Here is a 5,103-nt window from a genome sequence, read left to right on the forward strand (position 1 = left end):
TGGCGTTTTGTCTCTGCCAGTTGGGGGGACCTGAGGAGGTATTTTGCTGATTTTCCTTGGAATGACTACTGCTTCCGTGTCAGAGACCCGTCTTTGTGTGCTGAGCGCATAACAGAGGTGATAGTGTCTGGAATGGAGGCGTACATTCCTCATTCTTTTTCTCGTCCTAAACCTTCTAAACCTTGGTTTAACACAGCTTGTTCTCGTGCTATACATGATAGAGAGGTGGCCCACAAAAGGTACTTAAGCCTTCCATCACCAGAATCTCATGCACTTTATATTTCTGCCCGGAACCATGCCAAGTCTGTTCTCCAACTAGCCAAAAACTCCTTCATTAACAGAAAATGTCAAAACCTTTCAAGATCTAGCTCCCCTCGTGATTTCTGGCATCTAGCCAAAAATATCTCCAATAACTTTGCTTCTTCTTCTTTCCCTCCTCTACTTCAACCAGATGGCACCACTGCAATCACATCTATTTCTAAAGCTGAACTCTTTGTTCAAACCTTTGCTAAAAACTCTACCTTGGACGATTCTGGGCTTGTTCCTCCCTCTCCTCCACCCTCTGACTACTTCACGCCACGTATTAAAATTCTTCGCAATGATGTTTTCCATGCCCTCGCAGGCCTAAACCCTCGGAAGGCTTATGGACCTGATGGGGTCCCTCCTATTGTTCTCCGAAACTGTGCCTCCGTGCTTGCACCTTGCCTAGTCAAACTCTTTCAGCTCTGTCTGTCAACATCTACCTTTCCTTCTTGCTGGAAGTTTGCCTACATTCAACCTGTTCCTAAAAAGGGTGACCGTTCTAATCCCTCAAACTACCGTCCTATTGCTTTAATTTCCTGCCTATCTAAAGTTTTTGAGTCTATTCTCAAACATCTATCACTTCACAACAATCTGATCGCCAGTATGGGTTCCGTGAAGGCCGCTCTACTGGTGATCTTCTGGCTTTCCTTACTGAGTCTTAGTCATCCTCTTTTAGAGATTTTGGTGAAACTTTTGCTGTTGCCTTGGACATATCAAAAGCTTTTGATAGAGTCTGGCACAAAGCTTTGATTTCCAAACTACCCTCCTAAGGTTTCTATCCTTCTCTCTGTAACTTCATCTCAAGTTTCTTTTCTGACCGTTCTACCAGCCGCCTCCACCCAAGGCAATCCCTCCGAGCGAGCTCCCATGCGGCCGCCCTGTCCATCCCGAGCCGATCCCGGCATGATCTATCGAGTTTCCCCAGCCACGAGTTGCGTGGCCGTCCCCTTGGTCTCCTCCATTCAGGGTTGTCTCTTACAGAGAGAACCCTATGAGCAAGGTCAACGTGGGGGAGGCGAGCCACGTGCCCGTATAGCTGGAGCTGGCGTTCACGGACTATGCTGGTAACAGATCTCAAGCCAGTTTCATGAAGCAGTCGCTGGTTTGACACAAAGTCATTCCAGCGATACCCCATGATTCTGCGAAGGCACTTTGTACCAAAGACATCAAGACGCCTCTCCAAGTCACTGTTAAGTGTCCATGTCTCACAGCCATACAACAAGACAGGGAGCACCAGCGACTTGAAGACACGGATCTTTGTCCGCCTGCATAGATATCGACAACGCCATATACTCGTGTTGAGCGAGTTCATAACACCGTGTGCCAGACCAATCCGTCGAGTGACCTCCTGGTCAGAACCACCATTGTTATGAACCACACTACCAAGGTAGGTGAAACTCTCCAAGACCTCAATGTCCTCGTCACATGCATGGAGAGACCGGACAGTGTCGTCTAGTAAGCCTCCAAACGCCTGGACCTTGGTCTTGGTCCAGGAGACCTCAGTCCCAGAGGTTTCACCTCCTCATGCAGTGCCTCAAGGGCCATGACCAGGACACCCAACGATTCCGCAAGCAATACAGCATCATTGGCAAAAAAAAGGTCGGTGACCCTGGTATTACCGACAGACGCTGCACAATGACTTTGATCTACAACCTTACCCAATACCCAGTCCATGCAAGTGTTGAAGAGCGATGGAGCAAGAAAACATCCCTGCCTCACCTCTAAGTTCACAGGGAAGAAGTCAGAGATGCAGTTGCTAGGACTGCAACAACTACCATGGCATTACACTGCTCAGTGTGCTGGGCAAGGTGCTCGCTCATTTGTTACTGATGCGAATTCGATCCCAACTGCTGAGGTATCAGAGGTTTGAACAGTCCGGGTTTACGTCTGGTAAGTCAACAATTGACCGGATCCTAGCACTTCAAGTCGACTTGAAATTTCGGCAGAGGTTGCTTGCAGCTTATGTCGATCTCAAGAAGGCGTTTGATTCAGTGCATCGTGGGACACTCTGGGATATCCTGCGTGTCCCGTGGGATTCCTGCAAGGATTATTGGTCTTATGACTGGTCTATACTCCGGGACTGAAAGTGCAGTGAAATGTATGAGCGGTATCTCTGACTTCTTCCCTGTGAACTCAGAGGTGAGGCAGAGATGTGTTCTTGCTCCATCGCTCTTCAACCCTTGCATGGACTGGGTATTGGGTAAAGTTGTAGATCAAAGTCATTGTGGAGCGTCTGTCGGTAATAACAGAACCGACCTTGTTTTTTGCCAATGATGCTGTATTGCTCGCGAAATCGTTGGATGTCCTGGTCATGGCCCTCGAGGCACTGCATGCAGTGCCTCGAATATCCCAGAGTGTCCCACGATGCACTGAATCAAACGCCTTCTTAAGATCGACATAAGCTGCAAGCAGCCTCTGCCGAAACTCAAGTCGCCGTTCCATGAGGACTCGAAGTGCTAGGATCCGGTCAATTGTTGACTTCCCAGGCGTAAACCCGGACTGTTCAGGCCTCTGATGCCTCAGCAGTTGGGATCGAATTCGCATCAGCAACAAATGAGCAAGCACCTTGCCTGGCACACTGAGCAGTGTAATGCCACGGTAGTTGTTGCAGTCCTAGCGATCCCCTTTCCCTTTCCAGATAGGGACAACCAACCTCCTTTTCCAGTCAGGAGGAATGGTACCAGACTGCCAAACAGACAGAACCGCATGCAACCCCAGGATCATGGCGTCACCCCCAGCTTTCAGCATCTCCGCACTGATATTACAGATACCTGCTGCCTTCCCACATTTCAACTTGTTCACAGCCTCTCTCACCTCAGCAAGAGAGGGCAGAGTTTCGTCTACTGGTGGGTCGGCAGCCAACATCTGCACACCAGCTAAGGATAGCTGTCGGCTTGGAGGTTCTGCCTCATACAACTGCTGAAAGTACTCGGCCCAACATGATCGAACCTCATTCACATCTGACACTATCCGCCCATCAGCTGCATGAATAGTGCTCGTTTGCGATGTGGATTTAGAGTGGAGCTTTTTCAGGGCTCGGTAAGCAGGCCGAAGGTTGTTTGCGTTGAAACAGCCCTCAACGTCCTCAGCAAATGTCCTGACGTACCTCTCCTTATCCCTCCTCAGAAGAGCTCTAGTCCGACGTGACAGGGTCCTGTAATGCTCAAGATTTCTAGCCAGTCTGACAGCACAACTTTCCTCAATAGTTCTCAGTGTCTCCTCCGATGCCACACCGCTCCTAGACCTTGGGCGCTCTCCAACACACTCCTCGGTAGCTTTGAGAGTTTCATGTTTGAAAGTATCCCACAGCTTTTCAGGCTCCTCCATGGTGTCCAGCACTTCAAACCGATTAGAGCCCATCACCGCATACTCTTGGGCACATGTCGAGTCCCTCAGTTTCTCAAGAATAAATCTTGGAGAATTGCATCTAGAGATTTTCTTGGACCTGATATGTATCCTGAGGGGTTGCAACAACAAGCCTGTGGCCGATAGCAAAGAACTCGGCACTCCGGTAAACCCTGCAGTTCTGAAGAATCTTCAAAACGAGTACTCACAAGGATGTGGTCAATATCCTTCACCACACCACCAGCATTACTGTACCAAGACCAGCAGCGAGACTTTCGCCTCTAGAACCAGGAGCCTTCAATCCTCAGCCTTCTAAACTTTGCGAAGTTCAGGAGGAATGAACTGTTGACATTCCTGCTACCAGAGCCATGGGGACCAACACATAACTCATAGCCAATTCTCTCACTCCCAGTCACTGCATTGAAGTCGCCCAAGACAACGAGTGTGTCGCGGGAGGGGCACTGATCGACTATGGAGTCAAGCTTGGCTTAGAACATCTCCTCTTCAAGTTCACTCGTCTCAGTAGGAGCATATACTGCCACCAAGGACATGAAGCCCAGAGTGTGCTTCAGCCTCAACAGCATTTTACACTCATCAAACGGAGTAACCCCAACCACGGAAGACTGCAGTCTGCTGGAAATGCCTATAGCTACTCCCCCAAGATGGGCGCCATCGCTGCGGCCAGACCAGTAGTAAGTGTAACCACCACTATTGATCTCACCACTGCCAGGCCTCCTCACCTCAGAGAGCCCCACTATATCCACTCTCAGCCTACCGAGTTCCTCCGATAGATGAGGCAGACGATGATCATCCGAGAGAGTCAGGATGTTCCAGGCGTCCACACGAAGACCCCGCCGGAGGTTAACCTCAGGCACGGCTCGACAGGTGTGTGCGTCTTCCGCACCACCCCGGCAGCCCCGATGGGGGATGGGGTGATTTTGGTGGGGTAGGGGTGCCATCCAGCCCCAACCAGTGGTGCTATTACTGGATGCCATAAATCTGTTGCAGTGTTTCGTTCTTCTGTCCCCCATCCATCATCGAGCCCAACAAGGGGAGGCTTAGGCTCAGTGCCCAGCGGCCCCAGGGGTAGCGGAAGGAGTATACGTGGCCACCAACTAGCAAAATAGTGGTCACTTGGCTCAGGGTCACGCAGACTAGCCGATTGACCTTTCCGAGACAAGAGAGGCCGCCCATCTTGGCCTGAATAAAGGACCAAAGAGGCGTGTTGCTAGCCCAGACGCGCAGCTGGGGCATCGCTCAGCCTCCAGGACTCCCGTCTCCCCGCATTTCGGGTCGCCACACAAGGCAAATATGTGGGAGGGCTCACCCTCATGTTTGCATTAGCAGAAGTAAATAAATATGTGAATAAATTAATTGATTAATAAAAAACTGAATATGTATGTATGTATATATGTATGTATGTGCATAAATGTGGGTGTATACAAACAGTCTTGT

The 5,103-nt window shown here is 50.0% G+C and overlaps 1 pseudogene; it reads right to left on the reverse strand.

Moving 5' to 3' along the window:
• Positions 1–1,078: 1,078 nt before the first annotated feature.
• LOC135113368 (uncharacterized) lies at positions 1,079–3,662 on the reverse strand (annotated as a pseudogene).
• Between the last annotated feature and the right edge of the window lie 1,441 nt (positions 3,663–5,103).

The sequence above is a fragment of the Scylla paramamosain genome, chromosome 25, assembly GCF_035594125.1.
Source record: "Scylla paramamosain isolate STU-SP2022 chromosome 25, ASM3559412v1, whole genome shotgun sequence".
Classification (NCBI taxonomy): Eukaryota; Metazoa; Arthropoda; class Malacostraca; order Decapoda; family Portunidae; genus Scylla; species Scylla paramamosain.